General features: G+C 42.5%; 1 protein-coding gene across 9 annotated transcripts in view; it reads right to left on the bottom strand.

Annotated features, from left to right (window-relative positions):
• The window catches only part of LOC138755016 (adhesion G protein-coupled receptor L3-like), a 747,574-nt gene that overhangs the window by 249,839 nt on the left and 470,320 nt on the right, over positions 1-27,415 (bottom strand). The gene's annotated exons all lie outside the window — the stretch shown is intronic.

Below are 27,415 nucleotides of genomic sequence, written 5' to 3'. Positions count from 1 at the left end.
TAGTTGCTCATCAAGTACAACCATGAGCAAGAGAGTACAGCAAGATCCCAACTCCCACCTCCTAGTTCAGCAAAATGGAGCAACTGGCCTTGATCCAGATGGGGAGAGCATTTTGCATGCCTCCATTCACATTTAATTTGGACATAGGGCACAATGATAAGCCCTTACAGTCCATGAGCCCGTGCCACCCAATTACACTCAATTAACCTTCCATCCTAATGCATCTTTGGAATGTGGAAAGAAACTGGAGCATCTGGAGAAAACCCAGTCAGACATGGGGAGAAGGTACAAACTTCTTACACACAATGTGAGATTCAAACCTAGATTACTGGGTACATACTTCCAGGTGTCTGCTTAGCTTCCACAATCAAACAAGATTGGGCATTTTCAGCTGGCTGAGCCATAGGAATGATGCTGGCACTAGGAGTAGCCAGTGTGGATTCTTTCTCCACGCAAAATGTTCAGAGTCCTGCCTCCACAGCGGCTGCTCGACCTCCTCAGCTCTTCCAGCAGCTTGTCCTTTGGCTCCAGATTGCAGCAGCTGCCATCTTACGCCTCTACAGTGAGGGCCTATCTTAACTGTGATGCTTTATGACTGGTCACACCCCCAGCCTCCATGTCTCAGAAGCAAACTGGTGTTTGTAAAGTTTCACCGCAGTTTCTCCACTTTATCAAGACAGTGGGGCACCAATGGACAACGCTGACGATGCTTATTCATCTAAGTAGTTTATTGTGGACAGGGAGATGCGCTGGCCATGAAACCTAATTTAAAAGCAAACACACCACTGTGGTCAGGAATTAACCAAAGAATGGCCTCTGATTTCAACCAAAATCAAAGTATGCCTTCCCTCCCAGCGTTTGTTCTGCTGGGTCAACTTTGTAATCCTTCGACTCCAAGCTAGTGTGCATCAAAACCCGAACACTGACCAGGAGGCTTTTGCTATTTTCTCTGAAATGAAAATTAACCTGCAAGAGACACCAGCTGCTAATTGATCAGATTTCCATCTTCCTCGTCTTCTTCCCTTTGGCATCTCCAGCAGGTCGTGGTGACAGAGATTAAAAACAGAGTGAAGTGCGAGAGCTCTGGAAGAACATCCGCGGACCGACATTATAGATCATCCCGAGACATAGCCACCAACAGCATCAATATCACAAGTAAGGTAAGGTCGAGATAGGCAGACAGACTTCTCCGAATGGGTTTACAAAGAGTTGAATAGAAATGAGGTAAAGAATGAGTAAAGCAGGTCTGTAACCTTTCCTGATGATTAAATGTTTAGAGAGGTCTCCTGCAGGAATGAAGTAGGCACAATATGTTAAACATGTTTAAAATGAAATTGTCACAATTTAAAACCTCACAGCTCTTCCAAGCAATTGCCAGTCATCCACCAGTCATTCACCTGCCTTGTCATTAGAAATGAAAAGATAATGATTAAAAAAAAATATGGTCATGGCCATTATTCCCACTACCTCAATAGTGAGCTTAACAGACAAATATCTCCCATCATCCATATATCGATCTTCCCTGCAAAACTTGGTAGGACTGAGATTTAACAAAGTGTTTCCTACAACAGGCAATTTTTTTTTACAAGAATTTTAAAGGTGTCATGTAACAAGTATTCTAACTGGCTGATGCGTTACATACCAGTATATATTCTACCATCCTTTTAGCTCGATTTAAAAAAAAATCTAAACATACAGGTTCCAAATAATCACTGAGCATCAGGATTTTGGAGAGAAACATATGCACTATCTGGAACATTAAATGATTTGTTTAAATTTTGATATCAAATCCTTTTGAAGGAATGGAGAAAATTAATGGTACGTAGCATTGACAATGGATTAATAAATAAGGAATTAAATGGTATGAAAACTATTTTTGCGGAGTTAATGTAATCTGATCCAACATTCACAAATTAATCGGATTTTATCTGATGAAGGTCATTGAAAAAGTTTGAATTTTTTTTGATTGATCAAGACTGTTGTCAATTTCTTTGAAGTTAAGGCCCTTATTTTAACTGCCAGCAAGAATTGGTAATTTCTCTCAAATGCTCTTCAACTGACTGGATATAAGATTTCATCTACAATTCTCCCCGCATTTCCCTTAAAAACTAACTATAATTCAAGCAGGTTCGAATTTCTAATTGATATTTATATTTTCTTGCCTATATCTACAGTAGTTTCATTAATTATAAATATTTGATTTCAATTTTTTGATAAGATACTGGAAGAGGCCTTAGTGCTCTGAACTCTCAGAAAAGGATGCCACAGGAACAAGTCCTTCAGCTCATGAGGGAGTAAAATACGAAAGTCTGCAGACACAGTGATTAGAAGTCAAAACGCAATGCTGGAGAAGCTGAGCAAGTCAAAGTGCGTATATTATAGAGCAAAGATACAGATATATCACCAATGTTTTGGTCTTGAGCCCTTCATCAAGGTGTGAGCAAAATACTGCCTAAAATGACAGAAGGAGAAGAAGACGAAATGAACTGACCCAGTAGAAGACACAAATTTCTTGTTTATTTTCATTGTGTGATGACATTGTTTAATGGGTTTAATGTATCATATAGGTTGAATGTTGAGTGGGTGGGGAGGGGGGTGAAGGAGGGAGGGAAGGGAGGGGGAAAAAGGGGAGAAAATGACACTGTGTATATTCAAGAGGGAAATGTTTGTGTGTATTTTGGTTAGTATGGTTCATAGTGTGAAAAATTTTAAAAAATTAAAAAAAGGTGTGAGCAAAATGTAGGCAGGTGTCGGAATAAAACGGTGCACCGGGATGGGGGTAAGGGGCAGGAGCACAGGGCCACAGGCAGGAGGGTAATGGGTGGATAAGGGAAGGAGGGCACAACAGTAAGCAGGGAAGGAGGGATGGCTCTGTGAATGGAGGAAGGTGGTGAAGAGGTGGAGGAAAGGAGGCAGAAGGATAGGGAAGGGAGGGAAAGCCATCTGGTTGGAGAGTGCCAATATGAAATATTAGGTGTTGCTTCTGCAATTTTTAATTCTTCCTTCTTCAGCACATGATGTCTGTGCCCAACATAATGACCAAATTAAACAAAAAATTGGACCTATCTAATTGGGCTATTAATAATTGCTGTCTAAATGGCAAGATAGACAGATGACTGGATTGTGGAATTATTTATTTGTTAGTGATCTACATTCCCTTCATTCAGGATGAAGTTCTCTTGATCTGGTGCAGTCTGTAAGGAGTATGTGCTTTCTCCCTGTGGCAGGGTGGGTTTCCTCTGGGTGGTCTGCGTTCCTCTCAACATTAAAAAATGTATGAGGATTGTTGATTAATTGGGGTATTTGGAATGGCTTGGCTCATGGTCTGGAAGGGTTGGACGGTATCGTGCTATATGTCTAAATTTAAAGAATGGACATTTTTTCAGAGGTGGGTCTTCTGAAATCAGGTCTCAAACAGTTGATAATAAATGACGACAACAGCATTTATATTTCTTGTGTACCCACAACGTTAACAGCGCTGAATACAATGATCATTGTGTGGACAAACATTTGGAAATGGTACAGGGCAAATAGAACAATCCCTAGGTGCAGGATAGAATTACTGCTCAGAAGGCACAAAGTCTCACACCCCAGATGATCCACGTTCAATCCCAACCCCAAATATTACCTGTGAGGGACTTGCACATTCTCCCTGTGACCGTGGGGGCTTCTACCCAATGCGCCAGTTTCCCTCCGAATCCCACGCATGTGAGGATCAGTAAGTTAACTTCCCACTGTCAATTACCTGTGGTGTGCAGGCAAGAGTCTGGACGTTGGGGGAATGGGGGAGGGGAGTGATGTGAGGAGTGGAATGGGACATGAACGGTGAGTGTTAATGGGAGGTTGATGGGAAGCCAAAGGTTCTGTTTTCAAACTGTGGAAAAAGTTTTTTTAATGAATGACAGATCATTTGCCAATATCTTGGTAAAGGAATTATTTCTACAATGCAATGGAAAGTTACAACAAGCATTCTTCCCAATCTCCTAAAACCAACCAAACACTCTCTCAAATTAAAAAAAAATGTTCAATCATTTATTACAGATTATAGACTTTGGAAATTCTTAAACTGCATCAGCAATTTGACCACACACAACCTAATTCATCTTCCCCTCTCTGTTTATTTGAAAAAATTAATAAACAAAAACAAATTTCCATACATTCTCTGGACTGTGATCTCTCCAATAATTCAATTCCCCTCAGCTATTTTTAATATACAATCAGTATAGAGAGTGGAAGGCAAAGGAATGAATATTGTACTGAAGTCAAACACAGAGCAGAGGATGGTACGTGTGGATTGCAACCTGCAGAGCTGGAAGGCGAAATCTGAGGCAAGGGCCCAGCAGGAAATAACAGAACCAGCTCTCTCTAAAGTGCTCAGAAAAAAAAGCTTAATGTACAAATCTACTGGAGAAACCAGCAGGTCACGCGGCATCCAGAGGAAGAACCACGGCATTGTGACCAAAGTAGCAGACTTGTGAGGGGCTTGGAAGTTGAAGTACATATGGGTGGCGAGCTGTTGGCGACTTGAAATGAGGATCCCATGCAGTCTGTGGGCTGCGGGTGAAGACTGCTGGAGGGGTACCAGTTCCTGATTGTGTTAGAGGTTCGGATCTGGATCTGGGCTGCTGACGCTTGAACTAAACTCTGAATGGCTGAGGGGACTGTGGGAGTGCTGGAGGTGACTCCACGGACACATGGTGACTCTGAGGGGACTCTCTTTTGCTTCTCTTTTTCTGACTGTAAGAAGAGCTTCAGGCAATTTCTGCCGATTGACGAAAACAAATTTTGTGTAATGTCTTCATTACATGACAATGAATTGAATCTTGAATCTAGAGGATTGCCAACGTTTCGGGCCTGAGCCCTTTGTCAGATTGAAACACTCGTTATCCTTTACTTCCTGTGGATGCTGCGTGACCTGTTGAGTTTCTTCAGCAGGTTTGTGTATTGCACTCTTCCCCAGCATCTGCAGTCTTGTTTAACTTCAAGCTTAATGTAAATCATGCTACAGGGGGAGATTAAAAAAATCTGAGACAAATAACTGATTGGAAAGAAAATGAAGATATCTAAATGTGTTAAAAGTATTAAAATCTGGTATTAAATTCTTTCGCACAGAGAGAGGCGAGTTGGATCATCAAGTCTGTGTTGGTTTTCTGCAAATGCAAACTAATTAGGTTCATTTCCTGTTACATTTCTAGTAGTGCTGCAATTCTTCTCATTGGTTCTTCAGCAGTTCCATTTTGAAAGCCAAGGAGTAGGTGCTTCCATTGTAGAAAGCCAGCTGGAAGTGTGAATGGAGGCAGCAGGATGAATGGCAGTGGGTTGAATAGGATACACAACAAAACATGATGTCACCTAGGAAGAGAATAGCGCAGCATTTGTTAAATTTGGGAAATTAAAATGTATTGATTTATCAAGGTCTCAGGTATGAGAACCATAGAACACAACAGCACAGAAACAGGCACACTGGCCCATCTAGTCTGTGCCAAACTGTTATTCTGCCTGGTTCCCGCCTATAGACTTCCATACCCCTCCCATTCATGTACCTACCTAAATGTTTCTTAAATGTCAAACTGAGCCTGCAGTCACCCTTCAGCTGGCAGCTTGTTCCACACTCCCACCACTCTCTGTGAGAAGTTCTCCCTAAACTTTTACCTTTTCACCCTTAACTATTGTCCTCTAGTTCTTGTCTCAGCCAACCCCAGTGAAAAAGGCCTGCATGCAGTTACTCCAACTATCCATTGGAGCGCTTTCATCCCTAACGTCAAAGTACTCGAGATGGCAGAGGTCGACAGCATCGAGTCCACACTGCTGAAGATCCAGCTGCGCTGGATGGGTCACGTCTCCAGAATGGAGGACCATCGTCTTCCCAAGATCGTGTTATATGGCGAGCTCTCCACTGGCCACCGTGACAGAGGTGCACCAAAGAAAAGGTACAAGGACTGCCTAAAGAAATCTCTTGGTGCCTGCCACATTGAGCACCGCCAGTGGGCTGATATCACCTCAAACCGTGCATCTTGGCGCCTCACAGTTTGGCAGGCAGCAACCTCCTTTGAAGAAGACCGCAGAGCCCACCTCACTGACAAAAGGCAAAGGAGGAAAAACCCAACACCCAACCCCAACCAACCAATTTTCCCCTGCAACCGCTGCAACCATGTCTGCCTGTCCCGCATCGGACTTGTCAGCCACAAACGAGCCTGCAGCTGACGTGGACTTTTTACCCCCTCCATAAATCTTCGTCCGCGAAGCCAAGCCAAAGAAAAAAAACCCTGATAATTTATTAGACCTCTATCAAATCTTCCCTCATTCTCGATTCTCCAGGGAATAAAGTCCAAACCTATTTAACCTTTCCTTGTAACTTAATTCCTTAAGTTCTGACAGTACTCTTGTAAATCTTCTCTGCACTGTTTCAATCTTTCTAAAATTGCACACAATATTTTAAATGTGGCCTCACTAATGTCTCATACAACTTCACCATTACATCCCAATTCCTGTATGCAATGCTTTGATTTATGAAAGCGAACATGCCAAAAGCCCTCTTTCTGATGTACAAACTGATAATATCTGGCATACGTGCTACACATAACATTGGCTTGTATTGTAAGGAGATTGAATGAGCCCACATCAGGAATACTGTGTACATATCCAATCCCCCTATTCAAGAAAGGATGTACTTGCTTGGATGAAGTACAATGCAGGTGCATCAGATTGATACCTGGTGGAGTGGGTTAATCTAATATGTTGACTTTGAGCAAAGCAGAACAACGCCCTCAGTAAAACATAAGAATATAAGAATTAAGAGCAGGAGTAGGCTATCCAGCTCGTCGAGCCTGCTCAGCCATTCAATGCAATCATGTCTGATCTGATGATATGCTCCTCTCTACTTACCTGTCTTTTCCCCATATCCCTTAATTCCCTTACTATGTAGAAATCTATCCAACCTTCTCTTAAATATATTAACTGAGGTGGCCTCCACTGCTTCAATGGGCGGTGAATTCCACCGATTCTCAAAAAAAGTAGTTCCTCCTCATCTCTGTCCTACATTTACTACCCTGAATCTTTAGGCTACACCCTCTAGTTCTGATCTCCCCTACCAAAGTAAATAACTTACCTATCTCTACCTTATCTGTGTCTTTTATAATTTCATATGTTTCATATAAAATCCCTTATTCTTCTAAATTCCAGCGAGTGCAGTCCCAGACGACTTATTCTCTCCTCAAAGACCAACCCATGTATGCCATCCAGGGTAGAATAATGAGAATGACCACCAATGAAGCATTCCATGGCTCTTGTGGAATTTGAGATGCTCAGTAGGAGGATAAGGTTTCTCTTGGAGGAGTTCCCTGAGCTAGCAGTACATCTCAAACTAAAGGGTAAGACATTTGGGACTGAAATAAAAGGAAATGTCATCACTGCTGAAGAGTCGCTCTGTGGAACCATAAACACACAGGCTGCATAGACTTGGGCACTGAGTTCATTTAACAGTTCGAGGAACCAGAGATGAGCAGAGGAAAGTGGAGCGAGGTGAAAGCTCAGCCATCATCTCAGTGAGTAGCAGAGCAGGCACAAGGGGCCAAATGGTCAACTGTTCTTTTGGCATCTGTTTCTACTTTCATGTTTCAACTAGCACAGCCAAGCTCTTACCTTTTAGCCTGTGCTCCTTTCCCATCCTCCCTCCTCTCTGCCCCGTCTTTGGCTTGGCTTCGCGGACAAAGATTTATGGAGGGGGTAAAAGTCCACGTCAGCTGCAGGCTCGTTTGTGGCTGACAAGTCCGATGCGGGACAGGCAGACACGGTTGCAGCGGCTGCAGGGGAAAATTGGTGGGTTGGGGTTGGGTGTTGGGTTTTTCCTCCTTTGCCTTTTGTCAGTGAGGTGGGCTCTGCGGTCTTCTTCAAAGGAGGTTGCTGCCCGCCAAACTGTGAGGCGCCATGATGCACGGTTTGAGGCGATATCAGCCCACTGGCGGTGCTCAATGTGGCAGGCACCAAGAGATTTCTTTAGGCAGTCCTTGTACCTTTTCTTTGGTGCACCTCTGTCATGGTGGCCAGTGGAGAGCTCGCCAAATAACACAATCTTGGGAAGGCGATGGTCCTCCATTCTGGAGACGTGACCCACCCAGCCCCTACTCACCACCTTTTGGCTTGTTTTTTTTTCATACCTGACAAAGGACCCAGGCCTGAAACATTGGTTACCCTTTACTTCCTTCTGATGCTGCGTGACCTGCTGAGTTTCTCTAGTGTGCTTTTGAATTGTACGTGACCTCACCATTGGCAATCTTGTTTAATTCCAATCCTCTGAGTGAAAACATTTATCTGCTCTTTACCCCATTAACACTTGACAGTTGATAGATTCACTTCATTCACAGTATCTAGAACTGATATGATTGCAAAAAACTTCCATCAAATCCCTTCCATCTTTTCGGCTCTACCATCTTCAGCCTATGTTTTCAATGTTCCTTGTCTCTGGAAATAGGCCAGTTGATCTTTGTCAATGGTCTTCCTACCAAAGCTACAAACTGTGCATCATGAGGTGTGTCCATGGTGAACACGATGCTCCAGCCTTGGCAGAATTATTCTTTTATAGTTCAATACTGGCTTTCCTTTTAATCAGTGCCATGGTCTTTGTTGCTGAAGTCCCATGGAAAAGTACAACACCAAACAGCAAAATGTTACAACTTGTCTCAGCCTCACTGCAACCAGGGCTAGTGGCCGGTGGAAGGTTTTCATAATTGCACACAAAGATATTCTTTCCAAATCAAGAAATCAACTTTCAACTGTGCATCCTTATCCTGCACACCAGAAAAAATTATTGCAAAAACTGACTATATATATCCAAAACTGATTATATATATTTAACGCAGTGAAAATAGAGAACAACATCTCCTCCATGATCACATTTACAATAGGTGTTTCTCAAGGATATGCATTCTGTCCCCTAATATTCTCCCTCTACACCTATCACTGTCTGGCTAAATACTGTCCCAACTCTGTCTTCAAATTCACCAGTGCCACCAAAGTAGTGAGCTGGTGTCAAATAACATTGAGATGGAATATAGCAAGGAGATTGGAAGTTTGTTAGCATGGTGCCAATATCACAATATCTATCTAAATGTCAATAAGACATAGGAGATGATCAGTGACTTCAAGAGAGGGGGCAGAGTGACAGAGTATATAGATATGTTTTTGGGAGATAAATTGGGAAAGATTTGTTAGAGTAGGTTACATACAAACACTTTAAAACAGATCTTATGTGAAATACTGCAGCTCTACTAATGCTAGACATATTGGCTCCACAGCTTTTTCAAGAGCTTTGGAGAGTGCCCAAAAGACTTCACTAATGGACTGTTGTTTACAAAAGCCAACAGATGAAAATCTTGTTGGAGCTGAAGATTGTCTGCAGATGTTCTAATAGGGTCATATGATTTTGCAAGGAGAGAGAGAGAGAGAGAGAGAGAGAGAGAGAGAGAGAGATCGAGATCACTTGTACAATGTTACAGCCAGTAACAGCAGCTGGAACTGGTACAGGACAAGCTGGAAAGCTTGTGGAAAGCCCCATTTGGAAGATGGCCTGGTCAAAGCCCTTGTGATTCATGCAAGAGGAGAGGACTGGCTGTCTAAAGTTTCACTTTGAATAAGTGAAACAAAAAGGATCTCTGTGGTGATCTGAAAGAAAGAGGGCAAGTTTTGTCATCAAGACACTGGAGTGGCTGATGGATGTACATCAGTTGTGGATGTTCTGGAACAACAAATCTCTCTCTCTGAAAACCAACAAGAACCTTCCTGAGTGGTAACAATTTACTTTTCAAGCACCAAAGCCAGTTGAACTTCATAAATGTGAAATTATGTGCACAGTATAAGAATTGCCTGCAACCAGTGAACTTGGAGGAATGAAGTGAGATTGGACTATGAACCAAAGAACGTTTCTGAACTTACACACACACATTACATACACGTGTGCTTAGAATTAGAAGGGGGTTAAGTTAGGTTATTTAAGTTAAAATGTGATTCTGTTTTCATGTTTAAAGATAATTAAAAGCAACTTTTGTTTAAGTGACCATTTGTCTTGGTGAATATCTATTGCTGCTGCATGTTGAGGTTCTCTGAGCTTGTAACACATTGCAGATGAACGGGTAGATGGCTTCAAGTACTGAGGAATAAATATCTCCAATGATCTGAACTGTGGAAAATACATCAACATAACAGTCAAGAAAATGCACCAAACACTTCTACTTTCTTGGAAGACAAAGGAAGTTCAACACCTTGCCTCCCTTGTTCTTCAACACCTTGCCTCCCTTGTTCTTCAACACCTTGCCTCCCTTGTTCTTCAACACCTTGCCTCCCTTGTTCTTCAACACCTTACCTCCCTTGTTCTTCAACACCTTGCCTCCCTTGTTCTTCAACACCTTGCCTCCCTTGTTCTTCAACACCTTACCTCCCTTGTTCTTCAACACCTTGCCTCCCTTGTTCTTCAACACCTTGCCTCCCTTGTTCTTCAACACCTTGCCTCCCTTGTTCTTCAACACCTTACCTCCCTTGTTCTTCAACACCTTGCCTCCCTTGTTCTTCAACACCTTGCCTCCCTTGTTCTTCAACACCTTGCCTCCCTTGTTCTTCAACACCTTCCACAGATGCACCATTGAAAGCAAACTTAATGGCAGCTGCACAAGATTGGAGGAAGTTGCAGTGAAAGCAACTCAGAACATCATATAAACTTCTCTCCCTTCCATGGACTCCACCTTCATCTCCCCCTTCCTACAGAAGACAGCCAACATCCTTAAGGATCCATCACATCACAGGCACACTCTCTTCTCCCTCTATTGGGGAGAAGTCCTAAGACCATGGAAGCATGCAGAAAGAGACATTAACAATTCTTGTCCTGTAGCCGTCAGGCTCCTGAATGAACTCCACGGTGTTCTCCTGTTGCCCTTACTTAATACTAATTCATCTTATTTTCACTGTAATCCCACACTCCAAAAATTGCATGAGTGAATTAATGTTAGAGATAACCTGTTGGTAGAAGATACTTTCTTACTCTCCTAGATATTTCATGGCAAATAAACGTAACCAGATTTGTACTTAATTTGTACACTGGAAAGAGCCCATTGAGGAGATCTGAAAACTAAACTACTGAAATGGAAAGGTCACAGGGAAAGGTTAAACAGATGAGGGATTTTATTCACTGGAGCAAAGAAGAATGAGAGGGACTTGATAGAAGTATAAAAAAAGGATGAGGGGAACAGAGAGAATAAATTCAAGCAGGTTTTATCCATTGAGTTTAAGTGAGACAAAGAGGATACAAAAAACTTCAAGAACCTGTATATAAAGAGTAAAAGAGAAGCGAGACCAGATTAAGGACCACTAGAAAATGATGCTGGAGAAATAATAATGGGAGATAAAGAGATGGGAGGAGTAACATGAGAATTTTGCATCAGTTTTCACTGTGGAAGACTTTACCAGTATGCTAGATGTTGAAGGGTATCAGGGAAAGGAACTGAGTGCAGTTCCTATTTCAAGAGAGAAGGTACTCAGAAACCTGTATGGTCTATGCGTGAATAAGTCTTCCAGATCAAATGGGTTGCACCCTTGAGTTCTGAAAGAAGAAACGGTAGAGATGGTGGAGGCATTGATAATGATCTTTCAGGAATCAATAGATTCTGGCATATCACCATAAAATATAGAAGCCAAAATATGGTAGGTTATTCAACTCATTGAGTCTGACCTGTTATTTAATCATGAGCTGATCCATTTCCCCACTCAGTCTCACTGCCCGGCCTTCTCTCTGTAACCTTTGATGCCCTGGCTAATCAAGAACCTATATATCTGTCTTAAATACATCCAATGACCTGGCCTCCACAACCACTTGTCGCAACAAATTCCACAGATTTACCATCCTCTGGCTGAAGTTATTCTTAGGCATTTCTTTTCTAAGTGGATGCCCTTTAATCCTGATGTTGTGCCCTCTTGTCCTAAACTCTCCCACCATGGGAAATAACTTTTCTACATCTACCCTGTCCACATATTTCAACATTAAAAATGTTTCAATGAAATCCCTGCTCTCTAACATCTCAATTCCAAAATTCCAACAAACATAGGCTAAGAGTTGCCAAATACTCCTCAAACAATAACCCTTTCAATCCTGGAATGATCCTGGTGAACCTTCTTTGAAACCTCTCTAATGTAAGCACATCTTTTCTTAAATAAGGAACCCAAAATTGCTCACAACTCTCGAAGTGAGGTCCAGTGCCTTATAAAGCCTCAACCTCTCATTCCTGCTTTTATATTCTATTCCTCTTGAAATACTTCTATCTTCTAGCACTAACCATTACACTAAGGTGAGAAGAAGGAGCTTTACAGGGGATTTGAGGAGGGAAGTTTTATTCTAATTGGAGAGTGGCTGGAAATTGCAGTCAGATGAGAGAGTGAATCAGATGCATTCCTTGCATTTCAGAGAAATTTAAACAGGCACCTAAATTGGCAAGATGTAGGACACAGACCTCATGGGCAAATGTTATGAACATGAATGGGCAGGAAGGTCAGTATTGAGGTGGTGGGAGTGACTAGGAGGGAAGGGTTTCAATCGAAGACCATCGAGTTAATGGTGAGATGAATCTCATTTATCCTACACCTCCATTTATTTCCACAATTTACAGGAAAGATTAAATGGGTTAGGACTTTATTCCCTGGAACATAGTAAAATGAGGGAGATTTGATAGAGGTATACACAGTTCTAAGGGGTATATATCGTAAATTAAGCAGGCTGTTTTCACTGAGATTAGGAGAGATAAAAACTAGAGTGCATGAGTTAAGGGTGAAAGGGAAACATTTAAGGAGAACATTAGTGGGAACATCTTCATGAGAAAGTGAGGGAATATGAATTGAACTGACAGCAGAATTGGCGAATGTGGACTCAATTTTGACAATTCAGAAAAATTTGGACAGGTACATGAATGGGAGGGGTATGTAAGGATACGGTCCAGGTGCAGATCAGTGGGACAAGAAAGAACAATGGTTTGGCACATTTAGCGGGGAAGGAGGACCTCTTTCTATGTTGGAGTGTTCTAGGGTTTATTTATTTCCATGTAACCTGGCTTCACTCACATTTATGTCTCCACCCCACTACCTAATTTTCCCATCAGCCACTTACACAATGTGTAGGTTTCCATTAACCATTGAACCACTAACCAGCTCCGCTTTGGGACGTGGGAAGAGAAATCAAAGAATGGAAGCATCCAGGAAAATGTGTCTTCTCCGTACGGAACCTGGGTGTGGTAAACCACTGTATGTATAAATTTACCTGTCTGAGCACACCCATTTGCCGACTATACCTGTTGCTTCTCCCACAGGCTCCTCAGCCCCATCCTCAGTTCGGGACAGTCGAGCAGCAGGGATGTGCCTTCATTCGATGGCAAATAAAAGCCTATCAGTTTTGCTCATTTGAGTCATTGATGGTGTGTCACAGGGTAACTGGAGCTGTGAGAAGCAGTCACTGATCCACTGAGATGACATGTGCCTTGCAATGAATTAACACACTGAAACGTCCCTGATTTTAGATGGAGTGTTGGCACAGTGATCACTTGAGGAATGGCATTCTGATGAATGAAGGCATGCCATTAACACCTATCGAATACTGAGAGAACTGGATAGAGGGGATGTGGAAAGGATGCCTCCAATGCTGGAGGAGTCTGAGACCAGAGCGCACAGCCTAAGAATACAAAAATGTCCCTTTAGAGCAGAGACGAAGAGGAATTTCTTTACCCATCGGTGGTGAAATTTGTTGCCATGGATGATGTGGAAGCCGTTATTGGATATATTTAAGATGGAGATAAATACATTCTTTATTAAGAAGGGAATCAAGAGTTTAAGGGAGAAGGCAGGAGAATTGGTGGCAGAGTTAGCGTAGCGGTTACTGCAACACTATAACAGCACCAGCGACCCGTGTTTGAATCCAACGGCGTCTGTAAGGAGTTTCTACATTTTCCCCATGTCAGTGTGGTTTCCCACAGGCACTCCGGTCGGTGTCCTCCCACCTTTCAAAACATTAAGGGGTGGTAAGTTAATTGGGGTATTTGGGCGGCACAGGCTCTCAGACCAGAAGGGCCTGTTACCACGTTGTATGTCTAAATTTGTATATAATTTCAAATTTAATGACATTAAAAAGGATAGTAAATCAGCCATGATGAAATAGGGAAGCAGATGTGCTGGTCAAATAGCCACATTCTGCTCCTGTGTCTTATAGTCTAAACATTCTGCTCCTGTGTCTTATAGTCTAAACCAGCCCATTCTCAACTGGGGATGGGGGGGATGGGGATACGTCTCCTCTGTGGGCCGCAGCATATTTAAAAGTGGGAGGGGGGAATCATGAACAGAAGTCATTTAAAAAATTGTTGTTGGAGAGAATTGTACAAGAAACCAACTAAACTTGACTGCTTCAAAGGGAAGGGGTCCCATAAACTTTGAATAGTCCTAAGGGAGCCAGAGCCAAAAAAAATGGTTGAGAATGGTCTAACGACACCTGCATGCTTTTTGCTTATACACTGAAGCCCAGAAATATCAGTATTATATCTTTACCTCCTATGGATGCTGCAAACCCAGCTGAGTTCCTTCAGCATTTATTGTGTGATTTTTAGTAAGATGCCTGGATTCAAGTTTTGTGACCCTGCATCTCTCCCAGCCACAATCTACCATGAAAGATACAAGGAATCCTTGTCCACACCTTCATCTCATCAGGATATCTATTGGCAACACAGCTCCTTTAATGGTGATTGATGAGTAGTGTTAGGTCTGCTTTGTTCATGAATGAGTGAGACAAACACCAGGCTGAGTCGAAATCAGGGTTCTTTGTTCTTTATTACCGGATTGTAACACTTGCGACTAACAAAGTTAGTCGGAGAATGCATTCTGCCGTTATCAGCAAAATGGTGATTTTTTATACCCTTGGATACATGCTTAGAACATCATCATATCATTACTTGTCCAATGACTAAAACTGTTGCTATCCTTTCCCTGCTAGCTTCCTGCCTCTCAATCCATCAATGTCTCTCTTATCTTGTAAGTACAAGGATGCATTCTGTTACTCCTTAGTACTGGGTGACTCCTTCTCCGGTCCCATCTCATGATGTTTTACCTAACAGGAGTACAAGGACACCTCCCCTTCTTGTTACTGCCCTGTACAGGGTAACTCCCTACACATTCCCATCTCATGATGTTTTACCTTACAGTAGTACTCAGTCAGTTGGATTTAAGAAATTTGTCCAGCAAAGTGGAACTGCTTCCTTATTCAAATGCCCCAGAGATTTCACCTGCTCCAACCAAAACAACAGGACATCACTGTGGAAAAATTGTCACAATATCTTCCTGTCCTTTGTGTCATTTTTCTCCCTGAAAGCATCCACTGATCTTTACCCAGTAAATGTATCAGAATCGTTATAAATCTTCTCAACACACAAAAAAATCCAGCACAACCCAAAAACATAATTCAGTCGAGTGATCATTTCACTTTGGAGCAACAAATGCTTTTACCCTAGCTTGGTCCTTTACTCAGAATCAGCCAGGGAAACATGTGGAGGAAATCCAGCAGAAAGGATCTCTGCCCAGTTGGAACAGTTGGATGTTTTGTCACATAGTCTTCTCACCATCATCACGCCAGTTGGATATTTCAAAGTAATTTAAATTTTAATTTAGTGAAAACAGGCTCATGAGACCCGTGCTGCTCAAACACACCAATTTACCTACAAACCCCTGATGCTTTTGGAATGTGGGAAGAAACCAGAACACCCAGAGGAAACCCACACAGATATGGGGAGAACATACAAACTCCTTACGGACAATGTTATATTCAAACACTGGCTGCTGGTGCCGTAGTAGCATTGCGCTAACCGCTATGCAAACCGTGCCATCCTTCATGAACATTGCACGGAATCCTGGTATTTATATCTTCTGTGACTCATTGTATATTAAAACCCAATTCAATGAAACCAAATATTGTTTTTCTTTTGACAGTAAATCTCACACATACAAAGCAGACCGGCTTCTGAGAATAATGGGCAATTCTTCTGCTTCCATCTGTATCTCATTTTCTTCATGTATTTTCCATTGAAAGACAAATTAAAAATCACTCTATGCGAAATTTTCAAACTTATGGCATTTTGTTCCAGACAGCACGTACATTTTGGATTTATTTTTAAGTCAGAACTTTTAAATCCACATTTTCTGACATTGAAAACCAAGCACAAAGCCAAACTTCATCAAAAATGAAGCAAGTTTTGTTGAATGTTACTTCCCCATTCATCTCTTCATTTCTTTAGACAAATGAGCCTTGACAAAGACTCAGGTTTGATGTCCAGTGCTTATTTATCATGCCAGGAAGTTTTTCTGTTCATTCTCACCAACAATGTCCCTCTTAAATGACTTTAATAGCTATTTTTCAGATTGTCTGATATCAAAACACTTCAAATGATGAAGATTGAATCAGCCCTCGGCAGTGGGCAAATTTAAATCATTTAGGTTACCTTGTTGAGAAAGACATTTTAAGAATGCAAGGCTAATTTGACATCATGGCATAAATTGACAACTCAGAGTTCAGAAGGTACTTGCTGCAGTTATGTACATAATCTCAAGCATGCTTTTAGGCAATGCATCTCACCTTAGACATGATACAAAACTTTAAACAACAACATGGAAGCAAAACGATAAATTTAAATAAAGGATTCTCCCATAAAATGGCAGAAATGGATGTTTAATGGAACTACGTGTCCTGACTTGGAAAATGATTTTACAATGAAGCTTAACTTGCTCATTTTAAAAATTGAAATGGATTCCCTTCAGATAGGGATTCTAACTTACAAGTAACACTCTGTGGCGAGAACTCTGGTATATGACCATTTGGAGCAAAACATCTGGACAGCAAAACACCTGCGTCCAGCTCGGTTCCAATTTCAACAGCAGAAAATGAAACAGCTGTATGCCTGTACTGGCTGAAATTCACATCAACGAGCTTGATCCTTCTGTACTCCGAAACCATACCACAACCCAAGTTAATTTGTAACACATAACATATAGGTTCCACTTAATTATGAAAACACACTATCTGTGATGAAGCCAAGATAAACTACACAGGATGCCTTGTACAATTTTTTAAAAATTGAAAATCAGCCAATCCTGAAAACAAAGAAAGTTTTCAACTTTATTAAAGGTTTGTTTTTGGCAAGAAATCCTTTGCCAGGCAGAAGTGTATCAAAGCAACCAAAGGAAGAAGGGTGCCCTGGGCAGCGCATTTCTAAAGCCCAGTTGAATCTGCCTGATGAATTTGGAGGAAGTAAAAGAACAACTTGGTTGGAGTTAATCAAGAAAGTCTGTAGATGCTGGGGTTGAGGGCGATACATAAATATGATGGAGAAACTCAGCAGGTCACAATAGGATGTAAATGAGTTACATTTGCCATTTCTCAATCTAATGGAACCTTCACCAAATTCAGACATTTTAGAGAAGTAAAACCAATGCATCAACTGTCTCACAGGCCACTCTGTTAACACCCTTGGATGAAGTCCAATAAGGAACTAAAGGCCTTAAACATGAAAGTCTCCAGATGCTGGGATTGTAGTGCAATACACAAAGGTGCTGGAGGAGCTCACAAGGTCAAGTCAAATCAAGTCAAGTTGATTGTCATGTGATTGCAGAAGTACAGTGAAACCACGTTCTCCGTTCCTTGGGGCAAGACACTCAAGACAGAACACACATAAAGACAAGCAATACATACGCAGAACAAGTATTCGTTTATACAAATAAATAAATATTCTTTCATGATTATTAGTCTCGGATGGTTCATGTGAGCAGTCCCTTTGACTGTTCAGCATTCTCATTGCCTGGGGGAAGAAGCTGTTCCTCAGGCTGGTGGTGGAGGCTCTGATACACCTGTATCTCTTCCCCAAAGGGAACAGTTGAAAGATGCTGTGTGCAGGCTGGATGGGTTCCTCAATGATTTTGCGCTCCCTCTGCAGACAACAATCCTAGTAGATCACATGAATGCAGGAGAAGGGAGACTCCAGTGATCTCTCAGCCACTCTTAATGTTCTGTGGATTGACCTCCGATCCATTTCTCTGCACCAACCATGCCACAACATGATGCAGCTGGGAAGGGCACCCTTGACAGAGCTTCTATAGAAGGTTGACATAATGGCGGCCAATAGCCTTGCCTGCTTTAGACTTTTCAGGAGGTACAGTCACTTTTGGGCTTTCCTGACAAGTGAGGAGATGTTGTATGTCCACGATAAGTCATTAGTTAAGTAAACTTCAAGGAACTCAGTGCTCTCCATTCTCTCCACTAGAAAGTTGTTGAATTGAGTGGAGGGTGGTCGATCTTGGTCCTCTTGAAGTCCATGATCATCTCCTTCATCTTGTCCACGTGAGACTCAGGTCAAAGAGCATCCATAGGAAGTCAAGGGTAACCAACATTTCTGGTCTGGGCCCTTCGACAGGTACAAGCAAAAACAGACAGAAACCTTAATTAAAAAGGTGGGGTAAGGGGGAAAGAGGAGAGGAGAGCAAGAAGAGAAGGGGCTACGGAAGGATTACAGGCTGAGGTAGACAAAAATTATGATGGGTCGGACTATGTGTGCCAGAAGCTACTTGAGCAGAAAAAGTTGGGCTTAAGAGTGGTGATTAACCTAATGAAATCACTGGAGATTCCCCTTCCTAACATGGAAACATACTTGGTGAATGGCATGGGGTCCACACGGGGGCTGCCATCTTGGGACTTGAGTCCACAGGCCAGCCGCCCACTAATGCGTTCAATGAGTGGACCCACCACAGTCGCAGTCTTCCAGGAACACCCGAAGTGCTACTTTTCCAGTCAACCAAAGCATCCCGGTAAAAGATGCTGCATACTCGAAGTGCAGAAAGAAGGGGTACTTTGGATAACCTTTACATAAATATTGCTTTTTTTTTTATTTTGGAAGTTCAGATTGCCATAAGCACACTGCATACTCCTGAGGAGAAAACATCCAGAGGGTCTAAAGGAAAACATACCCCAAATGGGAGAGACTTCAGGTGTTTATGTCATAATTATGACAGAAAGATGTGAATAACGCATAATGTTTGCTTGTACCCACTCAATCATTTAACACAATCTGCAAACTGGCCTCCTGTCCAGAACAGAACTTGAACACCAAAATATACACTCTTGCCATCATCTCAAAAGTACCTTCTGATTTATTCAATGCCTTTGTTGTGTCAGGTATTGGAGGGAGGTTCAACACTGGCATGGCCACCATAGTTGAAACAGTCACCCAGGCCTCTTTAAGGTGCAACGTGTGAAAAAGGGGCATGTCACAAGGAAAGCAACTGGAACCAAGGTGGGAGGTTAATAGTCTTCTGCAGATTTGACAATCAACTCGTTTTGTGTGCAACACACAAACCAACTGGAGAAAGTCCGCAGGTCTCGCAGCATCCATAGCAAGTAAAGCGTAACCAACATTTTATGCCTGGGCCTCTTGTCGAGGTATGTTACCCTTGACTTTTGTGGATGATGTGTGGCCTACTGAGTTTCTCCAGTACATTTGTGAATTACACTGACCCCAGCAACTACAGACTTATTTGTATAACTCTTTTTCTGGGAAGGTTCCTTCTACGCAATGACATGCAATGATCAATCAATGTTTCAGCTCATTGCAATGTCAGTTAAGTTATTGACATCTGTTTGACATGCTACTAAATACTTTACAATCAATGCCAGCTGTAGCTATCACAGTAAGAGGATCTGAATGGGTTTCTCACATCCCATTGGTATATGACACCCATGTGTCCACTGAGGCAGCTGAACAACACAAAATGCAGATAATCAGTGGAAACGTCCACTATGTGAGTGCCAAATTGATATGTGATTATTGCCAGCAAATTATTCATTTAAGCACAGAGTTCTCACAGGACTCATATAATTACCATACTTCAAAGAACTGCCAGTAGAAAAACATTTGCGAGAGGAACACAGCAGGTCAGACAGCATCCATGGGTAGAAAGGTCAGGCAGAGTTCTAGGTCTGGACCCTTTATCAAGATTAGAGGGAAGGAGATGAAATTACCTGTGTGAAGGGGAAAGAAGCTGAGGGATAGGCTATTGCAGCCTTTCTCAATTGGAGGGGCCATATGTTTCCCCTGGAGCTACAGCATATTTAAGAGGGGACACGGACTGAAATCATAAAATGTCTTTAATTTTTTTTAATGTGGTCTGTAGGACAGAAGTTTGGAAGAAACCAACTAAATTTGACTGCTTCACAGGGAAGAGGGCCCATAAACTTTGAGTGGAAACCTCGGGGGCCATAGCCAAAAGAATAGCTGGGCAAAAGGATAGAAGGGGTGAGAAGTGGTGAGCATCTACAGTTCGTGTGTTTCTCAACAGAACTGCATTTTCCTTGAACTCTTGGGAAGCCGTAGAGAAAAGTGTATGACTGCTCAAAACCCAGCACAGTCCTTGTTAAAGAAGAAGCAGGTTCAAGTACAGGTGAACATGACTGAAGCTAGAGTGAAGCTAGACACTGAGGGATGGGAGATGGGGAGGAGGGTGAAAGGTAACACAGTCCACCATCAGCTCCACTCAAGGAATCTGGGAAGAGAAAATGGTGGGCAACAGGAGACTGAAGACATGGCAACAATCACAAGGAATGTCTGAAGGAGAAATCAGATCAACAGCACAGCATTAAAAGAGGCAGTACATAAAGGTGCTGAAGAAACTCAGCAGGGCATGCAGCATCCATGGGAAGTACAACCATCATTTTGGGCCAGAATCAGGCCTGAATATAAAGGTGGGGTGTGCAGAGGGGAAGGAGGAGGAGGCTCATAATTGATAGGTGGATACAGGTGGGAGAGAGAAGAGCTGAGCAGTGACAGGGCTAAGAAAGACTAAAGGAGGAATTAAGTGAGAAGGAAAGAGAGTGGAAGATAAATGTTCAGGAGATGAAGAAAATATTGCCAGTGCGAACCAATGGGGAGAGCAAAGAGAAAAGGCATCACAGTGGAGAGATATGGAAGAGGTAGAATATTTCCACCAGATTATACTGGATTTTGAGGTCAGAGGAAGGACAGAGATGAACAGCTAGGCAGGGGGAGAAAGAGGGTGTCTGTCTATGTAGCGTAGATAAAAACTCACACTTGACTGGAGGGAGAACTAACACTTTTATTAGCTTACAACACAGGTAGGGTTCATGAACAAGCTTCGTGGGGGGGGGGGGTTCAGGGTTTAGGCGGGAAACCAGGGTTATATACGGGCTCCCGGGGGAGGAGCTGGGAGGCAGGGACAGTTGTCAGCACAGGACACTTCTTGTGAATCCCAGTTCACTACAATGTGAAAGTGACTGCTTTATCTGAAGTGCCTGTGAAGGAGCATTGCCCATGACATCTTAACACCACTTTATATCCAAAATTAAAATTGAGTATGGTTCTCAAAATGTGCCATGATTCATCTATTTTTGGCAGCAGCACATTCTCTCCCCCTTCAATTAATGCTCCATCAGTTTTACATCTCCAAGGTCAAGATTTTATTTTTAGACATACGACGTGGTAACAGGCCCTTCCATCACGAGCTTGTGCTGCCCAAATACATCAATTTTAGAACGTGGGAGGTAACTGGACCCCCTGGAAGAAACCCACGCAGTTCACAGAAAGAACATACAAATTCCTTACAGACAGTACCTGACTCAAACCCAGGACACTGCTACTGTAATACCAATGCTAACCGAGGTGCCATTTTGTTTTCCTGTTTTTTCCCCATCTACTGTTCAAGGTACAAAGGTCAGTGTTCTCAAAACTATTTTCAAGCTGCAAACTGATGACTTAAAACCAATGTCAAAGCATGCATTGAAGACTGCTTAAAGTTACGGCACAAGGCCGGTGATCTCCATGCATCAGGAATCGGGGAAAAAGCTGCCCAGCGGGATCAGCTTCTTTCTCTTACCTTCCCACCTGTATCTACCTCTTACCTGTGCTCCTCCCCCCACCTTTTTATTCAGATGCCAGCCTGTTTTTGCTTATTCCTGATGAAGGGAGCAGGCCCGTATCCTTGGTTACCCTTCATTTCCCATGGATACTGGATTACCTGCTGAGTTTCTCCAGCATGTTTATAAATTGTAGCTATGCCCTTTGCTGCGTTGCATCTCAAGTTGGAGACTTTTGAAACAGGAAAGGTTAACAATCTGCAATGAGACATCCTGACCTGGGTTCATAGGGAGAGTGTGTGTGGCGGAGGAAAGTGCTAGAAGGTTGGGCAGTGAGTAATGGGAAACAGCTCCTGGTTGTGTTAGTCATGGATAAGATGAATGAACAATTGCCTTCTGCCAGGACATATTTGCAGATAATTTCTCTTAGATTGCTCAAGGTCTCAGCTCCCTCCAAATACAATGCACAATCAGTGTTTTAGCTTCATTGAATTTTAAGTGATAATTACATTTCTGAAAATTAACCCAGTAATTAGTTGCTGCCATAATCGCGATTATATTACAGCAGAGTTTACTGATGCCAGCCGTCTTCTGAGACATCGCTAGAATGTTCTGGGTAAAGTTCCAAAAGCAACATTGATTAGATGTGGTTAAATTTGAAATTAAAAAAAAATCTGTAAAAAAATTATTCTGTACCAAGAAAGGCAGGCATCAGGAATGGTGGGTAGGAGTCCAACACATGCAAATATTTCACAGCACAAGGCCCAATGAGTGGACCTTGCCTCATTAATGTCCTCACAGGGATTTAAACAAGTAAGTCTGCAGATGCTAGAGTTGAGTGCAATGCACAAATGCACTGGAGAAACTCAGCGGGTTCCGCAGCATCCACAGGAAGTAGAGGGTAGCCAACGTTTCAGCCCTGGGCTCTTCATCAGGTGTAAGCAAAAACAGCCAGGAATAAAAAGATGGAGAAGGAGAGGAGGAAGGAAGGGGGAGGGGGAGGAGCACAGGCTAACAGGAAAGCACAGGGGCCAAAGTGGATACAGGTGAGAGGGTAAAAGATAAAAAAGCTGAGAAGTGGCAAGGGCAGAAGAGCAAAAAAGCTGAGAATCAATTCTCAGATGTGCAGGGCAAGTTCTATTGGCACAGAGTGGAGGGAGCCTGGTATGGGGTGCCAAGGGTAATGCTGGAAGCAGATCCCATTACAGCACTGAAGAATCTTGAAAAAAAAAACACATGAATACGCAGTGCACAGAGGAATGCGTTTCATATGAAAAAAGTAAGTGTTTACTTTAACTTGGACATCACACACAGCACAGACATGCAAGTCGAATGGTCTAAATGCTATAGAAAGTTTTAACTACTGTGTCCACCTGCGTGCTGTGCACCAACTGTGTGTACCCAGCCTCCATGTCCAATGATGCGTTTACAGGGGGGACAGAAGTAAAATGGAAGACAGTGTACCCAAGAGTCTGCTTGCAATTTTACCAATAGATTTTTGGACACTAAATGGATAAATACCTTTTATTCCTGATTGTTCAATAGCATTTTCAAAATACATTTTATCAGGAGCCGCACAGCAATCGTGCTTTATCTTAAGTTTTTGGATATTCAAAGTTAGTTGGCCTCAATGCCAATTTTCCAAATTTGCTGGCTAATCCAATATCATCTTGAGAACACAAAGCATAGAACAGTACAGTACAGGCCCTTCAACCCACAATGTTATGCCGACTTACATAAATCGAGGCAACAACAATCTAACTCTTCAATATCTCATACCCATAACCCTCTATTTTTCTCACATGCTTATCTCAGAGTCTTTTAAATGCCCATATTGTACTAGCCTTCACCACCAGCAGCAATGTATTCCAAGAACCCATCGCTCTCTGTGTACACTATTTCTGACATCTCCTCTAAACTTTCTTCCACTCCCCTTAAACAGATGTCCTCTGGTATTTGCTATTGTCAACCTGACTGTCCACCTTATCTATGTCTCTCATAATCTTATGCACCTCTATAAAGTCACCTCTCATCCTTCATCACTCCAAAGAAAGAAGCCTGAGCTCACTCAACCTTTCGCTCATTAGACATCTTCTCCAATCCAGACAGCATCCTGATAAAGCTCCTTGGCACCTTCTTGAAAGCTTCCATATCCTTCCTGTAATGAGCTGGTCAGAACTGAACACAATATTCCAAGTGTGGTTTTTATAGAATTTTATAGAGCTGAAACATCACCTAATGGCTTTTGAACTCAATGCCCTACTAATGAAGGCCAGTACACAATACACCTCTTTAGCCACCCTATCAACTTGTGCAGCAAATTTGATGGATCTATGAACCTGGACTCCAAGATCTCTCTGTTCTCCACCCTGTTAAGAATACTGCCATTAATGACGCGCGTCACTTCACATGAATCTGGACTCAATTCCATCTGTAACTTCTCTGCTCAACTCTCCATCCTGTCTCTATGCTATTGTAACCCATGACAACCTTCTACGTGATCCACAACACCGCCAAAAGCCGTGTCCTTATTCATTTAATGGTACAGGAACATCAAATCTCTCATTTGCTTTGATTCACCTTCAATAGTTCAAATAATCGACATTCTCTTGTTAATGATCTATGTTTAGCTTTGAGTGAAAAAAGACACCAATGCTGGAGAAACTCAGCAGGTCAAACAGTGCCTTTATGTAGCAAAGGTAAAGATACATCACCAACGTTTCGGGCTTGAGCCCTTCGTCTCCCTTACAACAGGCAGAAAGCAATTTCATGTAATAGTACATATGCTGTACTATTACATGAGAATAAAGGAATCCTGAATCTCCTTTCCATACTGGGAGGCCTCACATTAAGCACCATCTATCAACTTTTCCATTCCATTAAACTATCCCTACTGCTACCAGGCTCTTTGTGTCCTTCCCTTGACCTGTATACTCAATTATCTTTGAAATATTAGCATTTTTTACCTTTCATCCAGGTAATACATCAATGATTTCCCAATGCTGATTCTTTTTGCAATGTTCCTGATTTCAGACCTGAAAGTGGCCTATTTGTACTGACTTTACGTTTTTTACTAATTAGTCCATTCCTAACGATGCTATTGCACTCCATCTGCTGTCAACTTATCAAACACCTACTGAATTTAAAATATATCCAGTGATACATCGATTCACAGAAAATATTAATCATACAAAATAGGACTTGACCCATCAAGCCTGCTCTGATCTCGTTAAGATAGCTTTGTTGAGCAGCTTCACTCTGTCGGCTGCAAGAGAAAAGGCCCCTAACCACTTCAACTCCAAATACCATTGGCACACTGACATGTTCTTCCCTGGTCTCATGTACTGACAAATTGAGGTCACCCACAAATTGGAGGAGGAACATCCTATACTCCCTTTTGGCAGTTTCCAACCAGACGGTATAGGAAGGTGTAAGAATAAAGAGACTGAAGGCTGGCCAGTGGAGGAGTCCAGCCCATCAAAAGGTGTTAATTGGATATGACAAGAGGAGAGGTGAGAATTGATTTTGGCTTTGTGAAAGGAGACAGGGACAAAAGGGAGACACAGCAGGAGGAAAGGCAACAGAGAGAAGAAGAAGAACTGAAACCATTGGAGGGTGCACAGATGGAAGATGAGGTGTTGTTCCTCCAATTTGCGGGTGGTCTCAGTCTGGCAGTGCATGAGAACATAGAGAGACCTGTCTGCAAGTGAAATTGAAATGGGTGGCCACTGGGAGATCCATGCTATTGCAGCGGGCAAAACCGAGTTGCTCAACAAAATGATTTCCCAGTCTACCTCCAGCCTCTCCGCTCTAGAGGACACCATAACTGGAGCTTCGAACGGCGTAGATGACCTGTGCGGATTCACAAGTGAAATGTTACTTCAAAAGCAAGGACTTTGTTTACGGCCTTGAATGATGTGAGGGAGGATGCAAGTGGAGAATTTCCTGCGGTCACAGGGGTAAGTGCCAATGGGACAATTGGTGTCGAAGGAGGAGGAGATAAGGGAGCCATTAAAGTAGCAGTCCCTGCGGAAGACAGAGAGGGGAGGGAAGGGGAATATGTGTCTAATAGTGGAGGAGGATATGTTGGACACAGAGGCTGGTGGGGTGGTAGGTGAGGACAAGGATAATCCTGTCGTCGTTGCACATGGGGGTGCAGGAGGCCAGGGCAAATCTACAGATATTAAAGCGGGAGAGGGAAAGCCATGTTGTTTGAAGAAGGAGGACATCTCTAATGATCTGGCAAGGAAATTCTACTCCTAGGAGATGTGATGGATATGGAGGATTTGAGAGAAGGGATGAAATCCTGATGGGGGGGAAGGGCTTGAAGAGGAGTAGGCAAGATAGCGACAGAGAGATCGAGGAAAGGGAGAATGTCGCTGGAGATGAAAACTGAATTTGAGGCCAGGGTGAAGTTTGCAGCAAAGTGGATGAAATCAACGAGCTGATCATGAGGCAGCACCAAAGTTGATGTTGATGTAGTGGAGGAAGTGTTGAGAGGCTCTTTTAGGATCAGCAGATAGTCTTGATACGTTTTCATTACCACAGCTAATATTTGAACATATCCTCAGATATCTCACACCCTGTTCTGTTCATCTCTTTTTAGTTCTATGATTCACATTCCTCGGTTCCTTGAAGTTATTCTTTGGCTTGGCTTTGCGGACGAAGATTTATGGAGGAGTAATGTCCACGTCAGCTGCAGGCTCGTTTGTGGCTGACAAGTCCGATGCGGGACAGGCAGACACGGTTGCAGCGGTTCCAAGGGAAAATTGGTTGGTTGGGGTTGGGGGTTGGGTTTTTCCTCCTTTGTCTTTTGTCAGTGAGGTGGGCTCTGCGGTCTTCTTCAAGGAGGTTGCTGCTCGCCGAATTGTGAAGCGCCAAGATGCACGGTTTGAGGCGATATCAGCCCACTGGCGGTGGTCAATGTGGCAGGCACCAAGAGATTTCTTTAGGCAGTCCTTGTACCTCTTCTTTGGTGCACCTCTGTCTCGGTGGCCAGTGGAGAGCTCGCCATATAACACGATCTTGGGAAGATCGCCTTGAAGTTATAAGCTATTAGTTAATGAGGTCATTCTCCCCCACACTAATAGACCATTCCTGTCCATTTCAGTGCAATGAATATGAATTAAAGATCTCAGCATGTGTGCAATATATTCTATTTTAATGGATATACATCTAGTTTTGCGAGGCCAACATAAATTAAGAAAATAAATAGGTTTTGTTTAGCAGCAGAATTAATCATTTATAGAGCTGCACGAACCTAATTACCCACTCATCTTCCACTTTAGTGTCAGGATCCCAGTTCAGATATGCACTTGTCAATCACGTACTCTTTCTTACTGGCCACTGGAGATGGCAGATTGATACACTGTGCTGCTAAATCAGAATTGATTTCTCAAAAATAAATAAACACAGAGCATGCAAATTAAAAGAAAATATATCAAGTTAGATAACAAGTAACAAGAAGTTCAAATGCCTAATGAAAGAATGAAAAAA

This window comes from Narcine bancroftii, chromosome 1 (genome assembly GCF_036971445.1).
Source record: "Narcine bancroftii isolate sNarBan1 chromosome 1, sNarBan1.hap1, whole genome shotgun sequence".
Classification (NCBI taxonomy): Eukaryota; Metazoa; Chordata; class Chondrichthyes; order Torpediniformes; family Narcinidae; genus Narcine; species Narcine bancroftii.
The sequence above is the reverse complement of the archived record's forward strand: the minus strand, read 5'-3'. Positions and strand labels throughout refer to the sequence as shown.